The following is a 25,214-nucleotide window of genomic DNA, read 5'->3' on the forward strand; positions in this document are numbered from 1 at the left end:
GAAGTATAGTTAACATGTATATACATAAACAAGTTCATATCGATTGCATTAAAATATGAAGTCCAGTAAAATAAACGCAAAAAAAATACAGATATAAGTAAGCCTATAAATAAAACATAAGATTTTTATTGATAAAAACAACTTGCCAATTTAGGTTCAAATAAGAAGGAATATACATGGATGTATATAAAGGAGGAAATTGTGCAAGTCCCAGTTCATTATGTATTCGATTCTTTGTATTTTGTGTTGCTTAAACGTAAATATTTCACGCACAATTACCCAACGATTGCTTTGTACCGTATAATCACAATACCTATTTCCCAGTCCGCATATTAGTGAATCGGTGGAAAGTTGAAGCTTGCATTATCAGTTCATTCACATACTTTCTTGTATATAAAACCATTTTAAAATGTATCAAACATTTTCTCAGGAACGAAAAGAGATAAGAAAAGACATAAAAAATGTAAATTATTTACACTCCTACTTAAATCGGCTGTAATTAGTGACAACGTATTTTACGAGCTATTAACCAAACTGCCTATTGGTAGTATATTGACAAATTGGTGTACGGGGGATTGATTGTCTTATAATTTAAGAAGTAATTGATATTTTTACTCGCAATGTTCTTAGTTGTTTCGACTGCCACATATCCACTTTTGTATGTTCTGAAACGGTCGGACACAACTTGTAGGTACAGTGTACTTTGATAACCAATGTCTGATTATAAAACGGAATCTTATCACGCACTGTTTGAAAGATAAACCGCAGTCGTTTATATTGTTCACTGTAAGTTACATCTTGTAACTACGAATGGTGATATATGTATGATATGTGCATACATCTAACCTTGAATATAGAAATCGTAAATGGCAGAACAAGATAAATGTTGCAAGGTTAAACTTCTTAAAATGGATAATAGACAATGTGGGCGAACTGAAGCGGATTCCGACTCATTGAATATTATGAATAATAGAGGAGCATGAGTAAACAAATCTTTGTAAATGTCACGTGTATATAGCACAATGTGTGTACAATAGCGCAATATGCATTGGCCAGTGAAAAATGAAGCAATAATTGAGAAAAATAGAATCCCAAACGAACTTTAAGAACTGCAAAATGAAAATGAAATTGCAGGCTCGGTTTAGCTGAGCCTGTTCATGGACGGTACTGGAAAGTATATATTTATATAAACGATTTAAGTTTGCTATAGTTTCTTAATATGATTGCGCATATTGGTGCCTCGTTAATTAGGAGCTGATTTAAATCAGAATGTATCATTCTAAGGATAGTTTTCTAAACTGGTTTGAGTGTAGCGTTCAAGCATAAAGCATATATAATCATATAACAGTGCATGTATAATTAATCTGTATCATTGAATAAAACATTGTTAAATGTATATCGTATAAACCATATATACATATCTTAATGTATTTTATTACAACATTTCATATGCACAAGGTGTGCTTCTTCTTAAGGTGATGAAAAACTGTAAATACTGACCCATTTGTAAAAGGATTGAGCTATTTGTATTACAATTGTGATGGATTTAATTTTAAAGCGTAAGAATGTAAAATAAGTCTACTAATTAACATTTGATCTGCAATATCTATATTAAGTAAGTATACCCTTTGGAAACATAGTAACATTTAACAATTATGCGTTGGAGTCATATAAATATTCAAAATACTAGAAATAAATACTAGATGCTTCTTAGAAAAAATATATTTTTCAAATTCATAGCTGAATATAAAGACATAAAAGGATTGTACAAAATTCAAACAGGAACATTCAGTCATACACAAAGAAAGGATATAGATAGAAATAATATATTTGATGCTTGTCATTTATTGTCATTTTGAAAAACTATACTGCTTAAAAACACTAATGTTGTAAATCATTTCGATGGGAATTTCTGTTTACAAATGGTTTTATTTTTGACAAAATATGTATTATGAATACTTTAGTTCTACTTACTGGTATATATTACAATATCAAATTATAACTCCCTGCATTAAAGCACATATAACAATGCTATAATCCCCATGCCTTGGTTAAGCGTTTTACGTTTACGAACAATGGCAGAGTATTACACGCAATTTCCATAACGACGGGGTTATTGCACAATTTTATGACAAAATATGCATTTATATGAGCAATTTGAAAAAAATGCATTTCCTGCAAAAGGTTACATTTAATATGTCATATGTCTATGCTAAAGCTTATCTATGGCATTTCTTATACACTCAGTTGGGAAATTTTGTAAATAGACTTACCATGTCGATTTTTAAACGGATTCACATGTAAATCTATGATATGATTTCTTTGTAAGTACAATAGTGGCAGTAATTTTCAGTATTTAAAGAAGATTGATAAGTCGGCGTATTTAGCATAAGTATTTCAAATATAACTGATACAAACAATGGAAATGTGTCGTATGTTAATAACAAGTCCTTGGTGATATTGCATGAACATTTATGTGATACAGATCTGACTGAACATCATTACTGGGTTATGTGTTGATCGGATTTACATATGATAACATTCTACTCTAATTATATTTTAACTGGAGTTTTTGGGGGATGACTGAAATTAATTTATTATGCAAACACGATACTAAAATGTGTAACCGTCTCGGAACACTTAGTTATGAACATATTGAAATTTGTTACACGATTAAAAGTCATTTATACAATTTTTGATCTTAGATAATGCATGATTCTATCATCATTTACATGTTTACAATAATATTTCAGTATTTTACTGTAAAACAACTATATACTTTTGTCCGATGCGACAAACACTCAAAATAATTGCTTTGTTGTTTCTATCTGAACGCCAACTGTTAAATATATGCGTCTTCAGTACAGATTGTAAGCTTAGTAACAATTCAAGTTTTTTTTTACAATTCACATTACATCACTCAAACAGAACAAGTTATGGTGTATATCAGGGGATATAAACCGCTAAAATATATTACTCGTAATGTTATAAGTCTTTGAATTTTTTTACTGAGTTTGATAAAAAACTATTTGGTTTTGCATAGAAGTTATATCTATCTTCTTTTTAAAGTATTCAAAAGAAATATCCTGCTGTTGTTGCATTTAGAGCTTTTCATAACTGAAAGCATGCATTTAACATTTTCAAAGAGTTAAACCAACGTTTGAAAACATGTTTCAAAACCTGATCTCAATTTACAGCCTCCCACGTTAATTTTAGCAAATCTTTTTACATAATAAATAAACCACATATGCTCGCTGTGGCATAACAGTAACCATTTACTTTTTTTGATGGTCGTTACTTTTTTATCTGAATCCACTAGACAATTATATTGCTATTTCATTGACTTATGAATCATAATTATTTGACAGATTCACTTCTGTGATGATAATCAGCACAAACAGTGGAATATATGAATTATTTACAACGTTAATTGATTCAATTAAAGCATACTGTATCTGATATAACAGGGAACAAGTAACAAGGATGATATTATCCTAAGTTAGCGGTATCCATCGTTCTTCATAAATCACTCTGATTTGATTAAGTGAGGTAATATTTCAATACGTATATTTACTTTGAATTGTATTATAATTAGAAAATAGAATATTGATGTTAAATATTGTACAAATAAAATATAGTTCTGTCTTAATGAATTAGATAAACTCTTTGAACGGCGTCAACTCTCTATAAATTGGACTCTCGACTTTGCCTTTTAATGTATTTATATACAAATTAAAGATTGAAGTGCTTTTGAAATGGTAACATTGATTCACGTCAAACAAGTCTGATCCACCTTATACCTCATGAGAATCAACTTGTTCTCAATTATGAGGCCCAGAGTATATTAATTTGCCCGCTAAGATACCATTGTATTCCCTCCCATGTTCGTTAAAGAAGTATAACTTTGATGATTTTCTATGATGATTTTATTTAGAAAATAGACCATGTGACCAAATTTTATACTGTTAAAAATACTGTTACCCTATTAGGGTACAAATTTTTAAGTCACATGGTACACTTGCAATAACAGTATAAATAACTCATCCCAGTGGCCTATAGGAAATTAATATTACACAAAAAGTGAAGGGTATTTAATATATTTGTTACGAATCTTGTAGTGATTAATACCAGTGGCCTATGGAAAATTCATATTACACAAAAAGTGAGGGGTATTTAACATATTTGTTACGAATCTTGTAGTGATTAATACAACAAGTCATTCATGGTCAAGGTGATTATTTGTATTTTGTTTTTTTTTAACATTGGTTTCTCCTGATACAAATTTAGCAAATACTAGTATACATTATGTAACTCATCTTTAAACTGCATAATATATTAGGTACAATGGAAATATTAGAAATTTATCCCTTAAAGTATCAAACTGAAAAAACGTTATAATTCCTTGAATTCGTTGCAAACTTCCGCGTTATTTTACTGATGATTGGCTACAATTAATGAAACAAGCATACGATATGCGTTCAGAAATCTATATGTAACTAAATATGAAACACGTCAGTTTGAAAAAAAAAACAAATATTCAAAATTTAGTTGTTGTTTTTTTTTCTGATGAATCAAAGATAATGTTGGGTAAAACCTAACAAAACCCGGATTTAGTTACAAATATACAATAGTGTAATCAGAGTTATGGGTGCTTAAGGTATTTTCAATTTTCATTCATGGAAATGTGACAATGTTTTTAAGTCACATGGTACACTTGCAATAACAGTATAAATAACTCCCAGTAGCCTATGGGAACTTTAACTTTACCAATAGCATCAGGTTGAAATATAAAAGTAGCAATTCACATACATACAAAACATGTACAAACAAATAAATTAAATTTAAACATTTATAGTCGAACATTGCAGTTATAACCGTTGGCACATTAAGGCTTAGTTGTACTAAATCGTACTACTTTACTGCATGTTATGTAGCATTTTCAACATTAATACAATTGCGATCATGAGCGATGAGCCTTATGAAATAAAACTCAATACTTGACTTAAATACGATCACAAAGACAAAAAGCCATGTTACATTCGACAAACAGTTGTGCGAACTTTGATTGTATTTTGTAAGAGAAAGTGTTCTGCAAAAATACATACATGCACATTCTTACATATTAATTAAAACAATTCCAATTCGATTAACAAATGATAACAGGCCATTTCAAATATGATACTTATCCACATTCTTTTACTTGTAGTATACTAAACTAGCCTTTTATTGCCACATCAATAATTAATAGGACCTATCGCAAACGCTTTACATTTGTATTTTATTTTCCATTATTGTCATTCCTTTTTTATCTTTAGCGACCAGACTAAGTACAACTTCATTAACCTAAATTTCAAATTGATATAAAAGACTAATCCTTATAACAATAGCAAGCAAATAAAATAGTAGTTATAAATTATTCACAGTATCAATATATTCAATTAAACAACTTAAGGTCTAACAAATTAGGAATAAATAACTAGACGGTTGATATCTGTCCCAAGGTTTTGCAAATATTTATTTTCTAAGAACTGTCTTGAATCTCGGGATTTTCATTGGTCAGTGTAGATACTGTGCTTTTTTGTGACCATTTAAATTCTCAAGATCGGAGGTTAAGATTCGGAAAATTTCGTTAAAACCTCAGACCCTGGATTTGCTCTCGGCACCTTGTATCTTGATTTGAGTCAATTAAATTCTCTGTATATACTTTTTGTCTGATGGTAAGAGGTTAAATGTCAAGTACGGACAAAATTACAACAATGTACTGAAATAAAAAGAAAATATTAAAATTAACTATTAGAAGGGCTTGACTTTTCTTAAATCTTTCCGTTATCAAGACGAAACTTATAGTTTGACCAACCAACAGTAGACAGCCTGTTTAGCTCAATTTCTTTGGGTTTTGCCAGGTTAAGGGCAAAAAAACCTTCTTGTCTTCTAAGCTATAGCTAACGAATAATAGTCAGATAGACTGTTGATAAAAAACGTCATAGAAGTTACAACACAACGGTTCTTTAATTTCGGATTATACTTTTTTGTTTCCAAGTAATCCGTCAATTTAGATTAACCAAATGTATAAAACAACCACAAGTTGGTGCACATTTACTATTTTAGTTGTTCTTTATTGTGCAAAAGAAGTTCAAGAAATGAAATCTAGATATTATGTATAGTTTACATGTATATACATATACAATTTCATATCGTTTGCATTAAAATATGAAATCCAGTAAAATAAACGCAAATAAAATACAGATATAAGTAAGCCTATAAATAAAACATAAAGACTTTTATTGATAAAAAAAACTTGCCAATTTAGGTTCAAATAAGAAGGAATATACATGGATGTATATAAAGGGGGAAATTGTGCAAGTCCCAGTTCATTATGTATTCGATTCTTTACATTTTGTGTTGCTTTAACGTAAATATTTCACGCACAATTACCCAATGATTGCTTTTTACCGTACAATCACATAATGCCTATTTGCCAGTCCGCACATTAGTGAATCGGTGGAAAGTTGAAGCTTGCATTATCAGTTCACATATTTTCTTGTATATAAAACCATTTTAAAATGTATCAAACATTTTCTCAGGAAAGAAAAGAGATAAGAAAAGACATAAAAAAGTGTAAATTATTTACACTCCTACTTAAATCGGCTGTAATTAGTGACAACGTATTTTACGAGCTATTAACCAAACTGCCTATTGGTAGTATATTGACAAATTGATGTACGGGGGATTGATTGTCTTATAATTTAAGATGTAATTGATATTTTTACTCGCAATGTTCTAAGTTGTTTCAACAGCCTCTGATCCACTTTTGAAACGGCGGGACACAACTTATAGTTACCATGTACCTTGCTAATCAATATCTGATGATAAAACAAAATCTTATCATTAATAGAAAATTTGACTTTTCCTTTGATACATTTACAAAAGTAGAAGAAAAGTGATTACATTCGAGAAATATTATTTTATGACCACGATTTTCTAGAATAAAGAATACACAATGCAAAGTTTTCATTTTGGAAAGGGAAACGTATTCCTAAAATACTGCATGTACATTGTATCCACTAGTCTTTTTTTGTATTTGTAAACAGTTGCATGATTATTAAAGAAACCGTCGCACGCACTATTTGAAAGATCAACCGCAGCATAAGATGTTAAACTTTGCAGTCGTTTATATAGTTCATTGTAAGTTAAATCATGTAACTACGAATTGTGATATATGTCTGATATATGCATACATCTAACCTTGAATATAGAAATCATAAATGGCAGAACAAGATAAATGTTGCAAGGTTAAACTCTTTAAAATGGATACTAGACAATGTGGGCGAACTTAAACGGATTCTGATTCATTGAATATTATGAATAATAGAGGAGCATGAGTAAACAAATCTTTGTAAATGTCACGTGTATATAGCACAATGTGGGTACAATAGCGCAATATGCATTGGCCAGTGAAAAATGCAGAAAATTAATGTTCGAGAAAAATAGAATCCCAAACGAAATTTAAGAACTGCAAAATGACAAAAAATGCTGCAGCCCGTTCATGAACGGTACTGGAAATTAAATATTTATATAAACGATTTAAGTTTGCTACTAAGGTTTCTTTATAATATAGAGTATTATATAACATTCATATATTCACGCACTGATGAAAAAAAGACTTGAATAAAAAGCAATGTTCTTTGTTTTGATTATAAAGGACAATCTGACTAAAAATCAGATCTACTTAGGTTAATTTGCATGTAGATCTGATTGTCACCGTATTTGTTTTACCATCATTGCGATTCGGATTTCCCGACAAAGTTATTTTAGCCATGCAATCAGACTGTCCGTGGGAGTAAACCAAATTGTTCATTTTTGCTAGGAACAAAAAATATTTGCAGTAATTTAAAACAAATAAACTGAAAATGATAGACTCAGTTCTAATCGGCAAAATATGTTTTGCAAGTTTACCTGCTGGCTATATATACAACGCCATTCGTGAAAATTACCTACTCAGTACTGATTTTGCAGCGGTTAAAATTAGAAACCCCATCGCTTTTAAATTTTTGTCCAAATGCGTAGCGTTAATTAGGAGCTGATTTTAATCAGATTGAAGATGTGAATAGTTTTCTAACATTTTATGGTAGCTTTCAAGCTTATATATAAACATAAAACAGTGTATGTATAATTAATCAATCTGCTTTTATCATTTAATAAAACACTGCTGAATGGTTTCGTATTAACCATATTCACGTTAAATTTTTAAATGTACTTTATTACGAAATTTCCTATGCACAAGGTGTGCATCTTAAATAGGTGATGAAAAACTGTAAATACTGACCCATTTGTAAAAGGATTGAGCTATTGGTATTGAAATGGTAATGGACTTAATTTTAAAGATTTAGAATGTAAAATAAGTGTACTAATTAACATTGAATCTGCGATATCTATATTAAGAAAGTTTACTCTTTGGAAACATAGTAATATTTCACATTTATGCCTTGCAGTCATAAAAATATTCAAAATCATAGAAATAAATACTAGATGCTTGTTTGAAAAATAATCTTTAAAATTCATAGCTGAAAATAAAGACATAAAAAGACTGTACAAAAATCAAACAGGAACATTCCGTTTAATACAATAGAAATTTAATAATTTTATGCTTAAACATTTTTTTATCATTTGAAAATTATAAATGCTTAAAAAAAACTAATGTTTTTAAAAAACCCTTTCGATGGAATTTCCCCGTTTAAAAAGGGGCTTATTTTTTACAAAAATATTTATATGAAATTTTTTAGTTCTACTTACTTATATATTACAGTATCAAAAATTAAAAATTCCTCGCAATAAAAACAAAAAAAACAATTTTTTAATCACAAAGCCTTGGTTTTAAACGTATTTCGTTTACGAACAATGGGGAGAGTATTACGGCAATTTCCCCATAAACCCCGGGGTTTATTCACAATTTATGACACAAATTTATAGGGGGCAAATTTTAAAAAAAAGGGATTTTCCCGCAAAAAAGGTTTTTAAATTTAAAAATGTCCCAAAAGTCTAAAGAAAAGCTTATCTTAGGCATTCTCTTACACACTAAGTTGGGAAAATTTTGTACACAGACTTACCATGTCTTTTTTTAAACGGATTCACATGTAAATCTAAGATATGATCTTTTTGTAAGTACAATAGTGGCAGTAATGTTTAAAGAAGATTGATAAGTCTACAATCGGCGTATTTAGCATAAGTATTTCAAATATAACTGATACAAACAATGGAAATGAGACGTATGTGAATAACAAGTCCTTCGTGATATTGTATGAACATTTATGTGATACAGATCTGATTGAACATCATCACAGGTTTATGTGTTGCTCAGACTTACATAACTATGAGAACATTCTTTTCTAATCATCTTTTAACTGAGTTTTTGGGGGATGACTGAAATTGTCAATAAATGTATTTTGCAAACACGATACTAAAATGTGTAACCGTCTCGGAACACTTAGTTATGAACATATTGAAATTTGTTACACGATTAAAAGTCATTTATACAATTTTTGATCTTAGATAATGCATGATTCTATCATCATTTACATGTTTACTATAATATTTCAGTATTTCAGTATTTTACTGTAAAACAACTATATACTTTTGTCCGATGCGACAAACACTCAAAATAATTGCTTTGTTGTTTCTATCTGAACGCCAACTGTTAAATATATGCGTCTTCAGTACCGATTGTAAGCTAAGTAATAATTCAAGTTTTTTTACAATTCACATTAAATCATTCAAACATAGCAAGTTATGGTGTATATCAGGGGATTTAAACCGCTAAAATGTATAACTCCTAATGTTATAAGTCTTTGAATTTATTTACTGAGTTTGATAAAAAAACTATTTGGTTTTGCATAGAAGTTATATCTATCTTCTTTTTAAAGTATTCAAAAGAAATGTCCTGCTGTCGTTGCATTTAGAGCTTTTCATAACTGAAAGCATGCATTTAACATTTTCAAAGAGTTAAACCCACGTTTGAAAAGATGTTACAAAACCTGATTTCAATTTACAGCCTCCCACGTTAAGTTCAGCAATTCATTACATTATAAATGAAACACTGACGATCGCTATGGCATATCAATAATCATTTACTTCCTTTTGATGGTCGTTACTTTTTTTATCTGAAACTACTAGACAATTATATTGCTATTTCATTACCTTATGAATCATAATTATTTGACAGATTCACTTCTGTGATGATAATCAGCACAAACAGTGGAATATATGAATTATTTACAATGTTAATTGATTCAATTAAGGCATACTGTATCTGATAAAACAGGGAACAAATAACCGGAACGATATTATCCTAAGTTGGCAGCAGCCATCGTTCTTCATAAATCACTCTGATTTGATAAAATATAGTTATTAGTGCAAAACATATATTGACTTTGAATTGTATTATAATTAGAAAATAGAATAATGATGTAAAATATTATACAAGTAAAAAATAGTTTTTCTTCATTTTTGAAGAATAGATTAACTATTTGAACGAGATCAACTCTATAAATTGGACTCACACATCTTTGCATTTCAATGTATTTATAGTCAAATTAAAGATTGAAGTGCTTTTGAATTGGTAACATTTATTCACGTCAAACATGTCTGCTCCACCTTATGTCTCATGGGAATCAACTTGTCCTCAATTATGAGGCCAGGAGTATCTTAATATGCCCGCTAAGATATAATTATATTGTCTCCCATGTTCGTTAAAGGTGAATAAATGAAAATGTTTCAATAAATCTGTTTCAAGTTAAAAAAAATAAAATAAAAATAAATGTTCCCATTCATATCAGTAAAATACATGTCGATAATAACTATTGACAGAATATTTATTCATAAGTGCTATGTAATTAATGCAAGATTTAAAAACATAAAAAAAGAAATACTGTCAAAAATGGTTTTAAATCTTGAGCAGTAGAATGAATGAAATATGACATTGTATTATTAAACTATTTAAATAGCAACGTAGGAGGGTACACCTTTCTTAAATTTGATATATTTGCAATTAGAAACAGGTGGGTACACATTGCAAATTGTAATACCATACAAACATAATGTTTATGATAATAATAATTACATAATGCAACTATTTCTTGTTCAACAGTTTATCATGTCTGAATACACCTGAACTGTTTAATATGTAAAATGTTGCCTTTAAAATTGTTTGTTACATCTGTTTAATCTATCAAGATATGTTTACAGGTGCATTTGATATAGCATTTATATCTTATGAATGCGGAAGATTTGATAATGTTAGCTATGATGCTATATGAATATATAGTATATGATGAAGTTTAGTGAATTTATTCCTTAATTGTATATCTGTTAAATAGTATGCTTTTTCTCGTTTTATACGAATAACACAGACTAGTGTCCCAGTATTAACATTCAATTTACCACTGAGTAGGAAATGATCAACATTGAATTAGCAAATAATCAATGGATGTTGAATTTAAAATGTATTATGCTCGTGGATTTGAAAACATCGCACATTCAAATGTAAAATAAAACTTTTTACAATCAGTTCTTTATATACAAGAACGTATGATCGTTTTGTGGTGTGCAAGATGTGTTACGTTGCTCAAGATAAATCTTGTAGCCAACCTCGGTCATAGAATATATATTCTTAAGCACTTACTATATTTAGTAGATAAAGCATTTTGATAATCTTATTGTTTCAGACCACCTTCATCTCACTCATAAATAAATCATATTCGTGTTACAACATATAATATACCTAATTTAATAAAGACAACACTTATGTTATTGTTATGATTATAACAGTCGTTTATTTTTATTACGTTCTTTGTTCTTTGGTTTTGGAGTAATATAAATTTATGACCATACACCGGAATGGAAACTCAATTATCATCTTTAAAATACAGATGTCCAAACATTATATAGTAGTAAGTGTAACAAAGAGAGATAAATGTTTCATTAAATATTCATAACGCGATAACAGCTATTATTATGGTAATTATGAGTTATTAATGATAAGTGATTGTAAAGTTAACATAGTAACTTGATTTTGGTAATAAATTAAACACGAGATATTTTGTCATTGTTACAAAACTATACATTAAGCATCTTTAACAAATCTGAATATTTTACTGTGATTGTCCATCTTTCAATCTTGGCAAAACTATATCATTTAAGGTGAAATTTAAATATATGAGCCGAGTGAATGGTGAACAGTGAGGACCACTATGTGCCGGCTGATTTTGATTTTTCGTAGAATCAATTGCCTCTAGAATACTTAAGGTTCAGCATAATTGTATATTCAAATTTAGAATCTTACGCTGACTTTAAACTGTCAATAAAGAGTTAATGCATAAACAAAATATGCATATTTAACAACATTTCAGTGGATAGGATTTAGAATAAAATGATACACACATTTATATGCCACTGCTGTGCTTGCCGTTAGTAAGTGTTGGTTTGAGTGACAATTTGACACATTATATTTGAATGTTAAAATAAATCGCACAATGCATACAATTCAAAAATGTCAAATGTGCATTTACTTTATTTTCAGAAAAAAAAATTGCTATAAAAGTGTCCGATATGACAAACTAAATTAGTGATACGTTAATATTGGATCACTCAGTATATTATTTGTTTACAACACGATACTTATAGATACTCTAAACACATCTACAGTGTCAGTATTTAAAGAAATCAACAGAATAAAATTACATTGTGACTTTAAATATGCCAAACACAAAAAATGATAGAAGAAATGATACAAAACATGATACAAACATGATATAAAACATGATAGAAATGATACAATATCATTATGAAGACGACATCTTATTATAAGATTTAAGATTAAGTTGTTGTTATATTATATCGTTTGCAATACGTTTGTAATATAATGTTAAGATTTTTAGTCATGCTTGTAATGATTGTAGATTTACTGAATCTTTTTATTGTCAAAAATAAACATTCTTTACTGTCGTAGCATAGGTCAAAATACACAAAAAAGTCATTACTGCGTTAACAACGCAGTAGACATACTCTGATAAATACTGCAACATCGGCCACTAATGGCATATAACATGAACTTTTAAATTATTCTTGTATTGTAAGTAATTTTACTTTTCCTAATTTCTTACTTCATTTTTTTTTTCAAGATTGAATTTACTGAAATATTGTGGCTCATCTAGGCGCATGCAGCTTTAAGTCAATGCATACATATACTTCATATGTTAATAAACAATATAATAATATTCCAAGTTTCTTCTCCTAAATAAAAAAAGTCAATGTCATTACAAATAGTTCCAAGTATAAGTAATGACGTAAACCTGTAATATATATATAAGTTAAACTTACCAGTATCTCGGTTTAAAATCCGTTCAATTCACCTGAAAAATAAGAAACAAAAAAATATATATACACGAATTCGTTATTCAGATCATATATTAAAGTACATTTTTGTTAATCAATGTAGAAGTCCATCCTTATTTTCATCCTCCCACGTTAAGTTATTTTAAACATTTTCACGCTTTATTACCCACAGCTACTTGTTTATATAAAGGAACTTACATCATTACTTATAGACATACAGCAAACAAATATAAGGAAGTGGTATGAAGCGAATTTTTGTGAATTTTATACCATTTTTACCTACTTTAAATAATATTTCCTAGTTAATGAAATGACTGCACAGCTCTTGTATAATTATTTTATCCCACCGCGAAGAAAACACCAAAGCCGAAAACGGCGAACATATCATTTGACGTGCCACTTTTGTTATTAAACATCAAAACCTGCAATATCTAAATAGATTTAAAACAAAGAAACGTCATGTAGTAAGGTCAAATCACCTCCAATATTTGGTAAACATATCTTTATACATATTACCGTGGTGGATATAAAACTATGTATCTTAAAACAAATCAGTAAGTTTCTCAAGTGAGAAAGTGGCTACAAATAGTAACAATTATTTACGCCATCAGTAAAATTAACTATAATTAATGACAGCGTATTTTACGAGCTATCAACCAAAATGTCTGTTGGCAATACAATGACAAATGTGCGTCTCGGGAATTGTTTTATATCCCATTAAATGTTTTCTCTGCAATCCTAATCTGATCTGATCGGTCGATCCGATGACAAAAATGTACAGATATGCCATGAAACCCTTAACATACAGACGGATAAACAAGAATTACGCAATACAGTGTAGAATGTATCGAAGACCAAACTACAGCAAATGTTCATTCAAAACTCTCAAAACACTTTAGTAAACATTTGGCTTTTATTTTTTAAGCAGCATAAACACGTTTGTTTTCATAAAACTTTTTTACACCATCTCAACAAACTGACCAAAACGGTTACTTTCTTTTCATGACTATCGTATACCACATGCACAATTAAGATACATTTAATGCAATAGGAAAAATTGATAGAAACAAATACATTATTTTTGTATGTGGTCAAATATCATATTTCCGAGACGGCAACTTGAAGGTGTTATGAAACGGAATTTAAGCATACATAATGACGTATTTATGCTAAGGAGAATAATAGCTTTCAGTTGTTATCAATACAAATGTTCGAAGTTTTATATTGCATATAGTTGCTGTCAAATTGAATATATAAATACTCAGGGATTAAGCTGTTCAATTGGATCACACATTTTGGGAAAATTCCCTTTTCTAACATTATTTATCTTGTGTTTTATAACGTCATAGAAATTAGGACTATATAATTAATGACGTTTACAAAAAGCCGTATCCTGCGTTATTATATTGTGGAAACTAATTATAGTATATTATTGAATATAAACGTTAAAAATTGCAAAATCGATGAATGGAAGTGACATGGGCTTGAGTGACTTGTGTTTACTCAATTACACAAAACCTTCAACATTTGCAACTGAGCTGTTTGGATGTTCTTAATTGATACAATTTTTTATTAATTTTTTTTTAAATTATCAAAATGATGCTCCAGAAAGTAAAATCTTATCATATTCATTCTTGTATTTAAGATAACAAAATACAGCAGCAATATAAGAAATACAAAACAAGCAAGAAACGCTTGTTCAAATTTATAATGTATTCTTCCCATAAACAACACACAGTTGAATGCAATAGTTAGCAATGACGATTTGCGGTTTCCTGCTATTTTTAGATAATATAATTGTACAATTTAAGTCATTTTAGGTATATTAACTAAGTGAACTACGTTTTAATCATAACTTATTTCGGTCATCTAAAATAGTTGATAAATCGTAAGTATTAAGACGGTAGGCTAAATGGTAAAATTGTACAACATGGATACACTATTTTATTTTACTTAAACCACTAAACAGTTAACACTGTCAGTCAAGATGAACTGTAGCATTTTAAGAAAAGTATAATTCGTCCAGCTGTACAAATACTGTGTCTACAGGACAAACTGTATGCTCATTGCTCATTAATAACGCATGTTAAGTTCAATTCATGATATATCTGTAGCAACAAGAAGTGGTGTGTATCTGGGGATGTCGTTTCTCCAAATGATTACAAATGTCACCGGCAGTTTTCCTTTCATTTACTTTTACATAATTAACAGCTGGTGTTTGCAGAAAAGAGGACAATATCTACATTCTTTTACAAAAAGATTGCGATAATATCCGTTACATTTGTCACATTTATCTGCCTCACAACTGAAAGTAACTCTATTAACAATTCGGAAGAGGAAGCGATTATGTTCATTAATAAACTTAGTAAAAATCCTCCTGAGTACAAGTTTACAGCGGTTTACAGATTTTTATGCAATTTCTTCTGTGGTGTATTAATAAACGTTCACTACCTCTAATGGTAATTTTTTATCTCTAACTATTGCTTTATTTAAGTGAATTTGTCTATGATGAAGATTTGTATTACAGTAAAATAATAATGATAAATAATAAATAATTGATATGGTAGTATTTAGCATGAAGCGTAATGATAAATAATAAATAATTGATATGGAAGTATTTAGCATGAAGCATAATGATAAATAATTGATATGGTAGTATTTAGCATGAAGCAAAATGATAAATAATAAATAATTGATATAATAGTATTTAGCATGAAGCATAATGATAAGTAATAAATAATTGATATGGTAATATTTAGCATGAAGCAGAACATCAAATGTCGAGAATGATATATGTAAGTTCTAGGCAAGTGTGAGATATATGATAATAGCAAATAATAAAAAGAAAAGTATAATTCGTCCAGCTGTACAAATACTGTGTCTACAGGACAAACTGTATGCTCATTAATAACGCATGTTAAGTTCAATTTATGATATATCTGTAGGAACAAGAAGTGGTGTGTATCTGGGGATGTCGTTTTTCCAATTGATTACAAATGTCTACCATTAGAGGTAGTGAACGTTTATTAATACACCTCAGAAGAAATTGCATAAAAAACCTGTAAAAACGTATATAGCAAATAATAATTTCTGCTAGAACAAAAATTATTATTTTTATTCATATATAATGTTCCGGTGGTTAAATCGCTTAGAAGTTTATTAACAACACACCTTTAAGCAATATCTTAAAAGTATAACAAAATGATTTATTCCTATAATTATCAATATTTGAAATTCTTATTGAAAAGACGCCCATTGAAGACAAATTTACTTTAACGAATTCTATTTAAAACTATTTTACGATCGATATAGGTTCTTGCGATAATATGCATAATAAGCATCATTTATTTTCAGTACTTTTTAATGGACTCAAAAACACTTTTCTAGAGTTTAAATCCATTTAAGGCAATATTTTGGCCTCATTAAAATACTTTCTTTTATGTAGATGGTATTATTAAAATGAAAGCACTCTAATGTGCATTGATTTAAAACTTATGTTTTAAGGGAAAAATATAAAAAAATTAAAACCATCAAACAAATTGTTTGAATGACACTATTTATTATCTAGAGTACGATCTTAAATATACGAGTACATAAACCAGTTTATAGGTTCTTTTCAACTAGTTTTGTCTGTTGTTAGCATCACACCTGTTGCAGACTTTGAATGAGTGAGCCTTGTTCACGGGCGGTAGTTAAATACTGATCATGAACTATATTAAGAAATACTGCCCCCAACCCCACCCCCACTCCCTTCCCATAAACGAAAATGAAACAAGATTTTTTTTCATCAAATATATAACAGGGTGATGACATTACAGGAGTACAAATGGATAAGGATAAACTTCCTTTTATTCCTTTTATTATTTTTCTTACATATAGCTGATTTGAGCGCAAACAAGAAGTAACTTAATATGAACTAGAAAAGGACTTACTTTTTTATTGACTGTAGGTTATCTAAAAAATTAATAAACGAAAAAAGGTATGTAACAAAAGCTACAAGTTATTTTAATATATTAATAAATTAAGTTTTCCTGTCAAAAATGTGTTGCAGTAAAAATGTTAAATCCCCTAGAGTGTTTCCATGGCTTTAATATGAATGTTATAATATGCAAATGGTAAGTAACAAATGAATACTTTATTATCCCGACGCAGATTATAATTTCCAGGTTGGGAACAATAGGTTAATAGTTAAGTTGGTTGTACGGAGATAAACTACTGGCCTACTGACCTTACCAATGTGTAGTATTTCGACACGATAAAATACTTTCATATCTGATGACCGTCACTTTAAATGTAATCATTTCACACACATTAGGTATGTACCAAAATAAACAGACGTTTATTTGTTGTTAAGCATAGTAAGTATATTATTGCATGATTGTTGTAAGCCATGCAAGTTCATTAACGCTCAATATTCACATTCTATTTGGTGTGATATATAATATAAATATAGAGCATTACTGTGATATGATTATGATTACATTTGAACTATTATAATAAGAATGAAGCATACATTGCAAACTAATTTTTGTACTATTTTATTTTTTTCTATTTTTTTTCTTTAGATTTTAACAAAGTAGGCTACAGTAAAGTTTAAATAACAATATGATTGAAATTTGTAGCTGCGTCCCTAGAAAGCATGTAAAAAATTTCGTAAAAGATAAATAGTTACAACCATGTCCAAAATGAGTTTACTTCCGACTTCTTTTTATTTAAAACCGCTGTTAAAATAAGATGACACAGTTTATGATATAAGGTCAACATATATAAAAATTTAAGTTTTCATTGAATTAATATCGTGCAGGTTATTTACATTTGCCCTTTATACGATTCATTGCATTGCAGTTTAAATGTTATTTTAGATTTTTATTACGTTCCATCTGAATAAGTTTTATTGCAAATTAAACGATAAGCAATGCTTTTTAAAACATCTAAAAATAGAATTTAAACAAAAAATATGCATGCAGAAAATGCTATTACATCAGAAAATGGAACCGCATTTTGTTATCTTTTTGTGATACAATCATTTTGCGCAAGCTTATAATGTTGTAATTTGGAATAAAACGGTTTGTGCTTGCAACATGGTTGTATCAATTTTGAAATCAAGTTGCAATTGATGTAAATTTGATATGGGTATCTTAGACGTTACATACCAACTGCACGAAATTAAAACTGCATAAAAATGTTATGCTGTAACAGATACATTTGTTTATTACTCTAAATCATTTTTTATAATTAAAATACATTTTACATATTAATTGTATACATAACAACAAAACAACAACAACAACAACTCTTTCTTAACCAAGCACAGGGGGATAATTTCAAGTAACATTGGAAACAAAAAAGTTACGTACTATAATTTACTAAGTTGAAATGTAATTTCTCCATTTTCCTTTTTTCTCTCAATTTTATCACCTTGTAATGTATACAGTTAATATGTATAATGCACTTTAATCATAAATAAGGCTTTGGAGTAACACATCTGTAACAACATAACATTTCTATCCATTTATATGATATTTTAACATAAATAAACATAAACCAAACCTTTTATAGGAAGTTTGTGTATTATTCGCCATTAAAATGGCAAATATTGAACCAGCACTTAGAATTAAACAAAACTGTACCTGTGAATTGTATTCATTTACTCGGAATAAGCTTCGTAGTTAATGAGCGCTAATTCTTGTCAGTAATTTTCATTTAACAACAACTATTTGGCGACGAACAGTAATTAAATGCATCGTGATACTATAATACACGTTTTATTAGAAGACATTTGCGACTGGCTTAACCTATTTAATGCCATAAAAAATATTGAAGAAAAAATCTAGTAAACTGCTTAGGAATTCTTTTCAAAAATCGTTTAATCATTGATATAATAAGATATACTAACCACACTATTGACTTCACTCTAAATTTTGAAATTATGTCAGTTTTAGTCAAAACGAAATGTCAATGTCACTATTGTCAATACAGTGGTGAATGGCTCACCTATGATGTTGGTCCTAATAACTGCTAAGCATCCACACCCAGAACAGCACAGTTATCCATCAATTATTTTGAAATTGTAAACAAAAATATATTTGTGAAGTAAGTCAATATTTTGTTAAAACTTAAAATCAAAAAAACAAATAGGGACGGATTGAGAGTATAAAACTGTTCGGTAAACCTACTTCACTAACCGCTTGGATGAATATCAAAGTTTCACACGCCACTTATAGTTCTGTTTTACCCAGGAAGATAATACCTATCCATACAACTTTAAAACGGGGTGTTGTTTTTAAACTTTTAGCTTTCTTCTGTCAAATATTTTCGCATGAAAATTTAATGAGACAATACCCGAGCTTCAGAGAACAACATGTTAGAAGCGAAGTTCATAAAGATATAAAATTGCATAATAGCAAAATAATAGCAAAACGTTCTTTAAAGCGGCATTCCTCCAGATGAAAAAGAACAATAAATCAAACGAAAGTTGACAAAAATGTATGTCTCGTTTAAAAGGAACTTAGGAATTCTTCATTTTCTGTACACAGAAGTTGCTACAGGCTTGTTTAATAAATGACTGTTCTTTCTACATTTGACAACATTACAAAATGGAACAAAATTACAATATTCTTAATAATAACATAAAACAGGATGCTTTAAAAAAATGTTCCTGGCAATTTTGTATAGGAAAATTGATGAGCTGTAAATATTCAACAATCGGATGTATTCAACATAATTATACCACTTTTATTCCCAAATTTTTGTATGGCAAAACGAAATTTATTCAGTTTTAAATGATAATATTATAAGGTATTTTTACTTATCATATGGATAAACCATTTACGCACTTGACAAGATTATGAAAGTACAAAACATCACCTGCAGCTTTTTTAAAACTCAATGGTTAGTCACATTTACTAAATATAGAACCCGGATGCAATTGAAGAAAATTAAAAAAAAATGAGTAGTGCTGTTTTATGAGGATGATAATACCTACACCTTTCACACTATTTTTTTTCCTTATAAACATTAACACATTCCTCATTAAATTTATAATATGCAGCTGTGGTGAGTTATATAACAACGAAGTATTTATAGATAACACTACTTTTAAGAAATACGGATCAAAATGAATCGGTAAACGTCGGCTTGTATCGTGTTATATCGTAAATAACTCGAAACCGCTCTTGCCTCTTTTGGAAAGTTTTCGCTATACGCTATAGGCATACTATTAGTCTTAGTGAGTTTGCCATTGTTTTCAGATATGAGGCCAATTTTAATTTTGAAATCATACGTCGGCTCGCATATAATAGATATGGTCCGTGATCCTTAAATTGTGTCTGTGCAATGTATATTGTAAAAAGGAAGCATTTAAAATATTATTCATTGTACGCCCTATAGGTTTGTTTTAATAACACATTTAGCATCACGAAAGAGATCATTATGGTTTTAAAAGTTTCCCCTCAAGTTTAACAACGTTTTGAAATATATGAACCATCATCACTTGAAGACTGAAACATCCATCTGTTCTATATGTTATGTTGTTTGTTTAATTCATGTTCGCAAATAATGATGTACGTTAAACTAAAGCTGTGTTGAAAAAAGGGGTACAAGTACTTGACTTTTTCAAATACAAGATTAAAAAGCTATGTCATATACCATAAGAGGCATGATAACAGAATGAATTTTGATAACAAGTGTCATTCGACCTTAAATTTAAAAAAGCATGTCCCTACTCATAGCTATTTGTAGTATGTTTATCTTAACAACGGCACGAACTGTGATGTGATGTTGCAATAAAAAAAATAAGATAAATGCAAGGTTACCAACATATTTAAATGATTTAACATGTTTGTGTTGCACCTGCCTGCTGAATTGAAACACATGATTACAAAATAAAAGGAACTATTTCTTTGATCAATGCTGAAATCTTTGTAAATATTATGACCAAACAGAGATGATTATTGAAAACATAAAGGTACTGATTACATTGCACCTTTTCACGTCACTAATTAAAAAATAAAACAGTTCTTAAATTTTAAGTTCAACTGTTGAAAGAAATGACATCTCAAAACGCACAAATTTAGAGCAAAATAGTACATTTTGTATATCTTAAAAGTACGTGAAACTATTTATTTATACAATTTTTTTTGCCAAATCTGATTTTGAATTCTATACAAAAATATATCTCATTCTATTTGTGAATTATTTTTTGCTTGAATAATTGAATAATCGTTTTTTTTATCAAATTTTTCTTGCATTATTATTTCTGGAAATCTTGATTAGCAATAATGCGTCCACGACAAAAAGTGAAAATATAATAAAATTAATTACTAAATCACCGTTATACATATTCTATAAACATTTATTATATTATGTGGTCATCAGTTGTCTGCCTAAAATTACACCTACACCACAAATAACATACATTGTAGTTATTCTATTTCTAATTATTTAATTACGCCGAAATAAAAAAAGCCCGCAAATTTCTTTCTTCTATGATCTTTTCCAAGTTGGTACCAGAGTGATAATAGACAACGACCTTCAAAAAGTAAGCAGATAGCTTTAACACATACAATTGCTCAATTTCCCTGACGATATTTGAAACAACGGAATACGTTAACCCTCATGTGGCGGGTGACAAACAGAAGTCAAAGAGGCCCTTCGTGAGTGTGTGGGAGGTTGCCTTCATTGAGCGCCGCCATTCCTTGTTGATCTTGTTTATCATATTTTAACGGTATCATACAGACGATAAAGATTTAATGACATTATTACAGAACAGTTTCATTTATCTAACCAAATCAAATATATTCTTACTTGAATTAATACTTTCCCTAAAGGTATGAATATTTTATACTGAAAATCACAATCGTGTTTTACATATTTTACAGTTTTATCCTGAGAGTACTTTATTTCTTTACTTAATTCAATTGTTATCAGGAATGCAAATATCAAATATTCATATGTGATAACTTAATAAATGTATTATTTAAATGTTACAAATAAAATATCTAATTTCAAAATGTTACGTACTGTTAAACCTTTATTTGTACATTATATGTCTTTCTAATAAGGTTTTTAAATGTAAAACATGTTTAAAGATTATTAAATTGTCAAACAGTAATTTTCAGCTGTCATTTAAAAGATTAAATCTATGAAACAAGTTCATTTGAAAAACTTTATTCACCAGTAACCTTTTCTTAAAGTAATATAAGTTTAAAAATAAACGTGAGTAATAAGAAGCTGGTGGTAAATGTTTTGTAGTCAGATACATTCCATGTACTGTAAATACAATCGAATAAAAGATAAGTATTGCATATTGTTTTCTTAGACTATATGTTAATATGAGAAGAGCACTGTTATTTACTTTGCAAATAAACCTACACCCTGTTACTTCAATATCACAATATAGTGCAAACAATAAGTACTACAAACCACATCATAGACAATATTTACCTAATTATTATATCCATGTGTTACTTTATGAGATAACTAAATGCACATATGTCACACAGTTACGTTCTTGTCACATATCTAGATGCACAGTCATTTCATCTATGACACTACTTTAAATATCGGTTCAAACATAAATCTTAAACTAGTCTTAAGTTAAAGTCATGCATTGTTAAGATAAAATATGACATTGACATCATTTTAAATGTCATCACTGTTGTCTCTAATCTTTTTGGTGACATGCATGTTCGAGTTTATCTCTAGTTAGTTTTTCCAAAAAGTTAAACCTAAATTATTGGACTTTTATTGTATCGTTCAATTTTGGTGGACATTCATTCTTTCTGTGTAACATGCGATAAAAATAGAAAATTGCTGCTTAAATTACAAACACGGAGTAACTGTTCCAAAATATAAATTTACGGTATTCTGTGTAAGATGCGAGAAAAATAGAAAAATGTTGCTTAAATTACAAACACGGAGTAACTGTTCCAAAATGTATGATATAAGGCATTTTGTCACTAAAGAAATTACCATAATATGATATTTATAAGACATTTTTAATTTGTTATTTGTGATCCTTCGTGTTATGTAAGCATGCAGGGTCGGTTTTAATCCTTTTTTATTTTTTCTTTGTAAATTAAACAAAAAGCATCATTATTTGGGAATATGCTGATTATTTAACAAATTCGGTGAGTAGAAGACATAATCAAATAATCTATGCGATACGGTATCTAAATACTTTACTCAATTGTATCTGAGATACTTAACTTTTTTATTCTGGCAAATTGACTAAATACATGTACATGTATTTTCATCATGAATATATAATATATTACTCAACTAAATGCCGTATTCATTAAAACATTCTTACACTTTTCATCTTATTCAATATAGATAATAACGCAAAATATCAATAAATAGATACAAAATTGATACAACTGAAGATAAAACAAGAAAAATGACACGAATGCTATTTCACTTACGATAATAACACCTTAGCTTTAGGGTTATTATGAGTATATATTTTATGTTAAAGTTGGTGTTAGGGGAAAGGGGTGGAGGAGGTCAGATCTGATGTTAATGCACTTATCTTTGAAAATAATAGTTGATAGCAAAATTATTTAAATTACTTGCTTAAAAACAGCTTGCTAAAACGGACACTGACCGTTTATGAATATTCCATTGACACATTACGATTAAAGTAAGCCGCAAACCATAATATAGTGTGATAATTGCATCGTTGAGGTAGCCAAACTGTATTTTGTAAACGGTCAGATCTATAACTAGATAAAGGCAACAATAAGAGAAATATTGACATCGCTACTTATCGGACATAGACCATTGTATAAAACCTGTGCACATGTTTTTATGCTTACAACCATATGTCATTAGCAAATTTATTTAAGCTTTCTATCGCGCAGTGAAAATGACAATCAATGCATTTAATGATTTATTCACTTTTAAATGCTATCTTTACTACATAAAAGACTACTGTGTAATTTGATGAAATAAAGGAAGCTGTATTTTCTTTTTTGTTATATTTGAATTTACATTAACCTTAAATAGTTTGTGTCAGTGACTGAATAAAATCAGATTTAGATTTCAATCTTTGTAATTTTACACTATGGCGAGCACATACTATCTTTATCAAACTGCTTTGGATGTTTATCTAAAACGCGTCACAAAATATGACGTTTTTAATAAGATGTTTAAAAAACAACATGAAATGTGAAATGGTTACATACCCAATATCAAACTAACTGTGACGAAAACTATTTATTCTTTTTGATGTATTTTACAAAGTGAGTTGATATACAGCACGCATTAAAATGTTTCTTTTTATTTTACAATGTATTATCATACTAAATTTTAATATTAGTGGCTCCGGTTTTTTTTAAGAAAAATAATAAAGATTTCTATTATTGATAATGCAGACACATATGATTTCTTTAAAACCAATAAATATATTAATAGTTCTCAAATTATTTAGTTCAGGTAAACATTTCAAAGCATAAGAGAGTAAAACTATTTACCTGATAATTTTCACATGATGCGTTTTATTTGATGCAAAGTAATCAAATTAATAATTCCATATTCCAAGCGATGCTTTTGTTTCAAAACAAAAATACATTTAAATAATAATACCTCAACATTTAACACTGACTTTTCATTTTATCACAAATGATACACAATTTCATCAAGGCAACATTTTTTAAAACAAATTTACCCTTTGTAATCCTTTACAAAACTATGAAGAATAAACTTCCCTAAATTAACAAAAGAACTACTTCAAACTTACATTTAAACCTATCACTTTAAAGTTCGGTAGTACAAAAATTACTTTTTAAACGTATTGGCTGAAAATTGAGATAAATTTATGTTAC

General features: G+C 28.9%; 1 protein-coding gene across 4 annotated transcripts in view; it reads right to left on the reverse strand.

Moving 5' to 3' along the window:
• LOC132746986 (histamine H2 receptor-like) overlaps positions 1 to 24,961 on the reverse strand; it is a 176,295-nt gene extending 151,334 nt beyond the window's left edge. For 3 of the 4 annotated variants that reach the window (XR_009628069.1, XM_060736303.1, XM_060736293.1), the window contains exon 1: positions 13,375 to 13,504. The gene's annotated coding sequence lies outside the window, so the exon portion shown is untranslated. Of the gene's footprint in view, positions 1 to 13,374; positions 13,505 to 24,863 lie in introns of those variants that run through there. The other variant, XM_060736300.1, reaches the window with a different exon arrangement.
• Between the last annotated feature and the right edge of the window lie 253 nt (positions 24,962 to 25,214).

The sequence above is a fragment of the Ruditapes philippinarum genome, unplaced genomic scaffold, assembly GCF_026571515.1.
Source record: "Ruditapes philippinarum isolate M1 unplaced genomic scaffold, ASM2657151v2 ctg404_1_1_1_1, whole genome shotgun sequence".
NCBI lineage: Eukaryota > Metazoa > Mollusca > Bivalvia > Venerida > Veneridae > Ruditapes > Ruditapes philippinarum.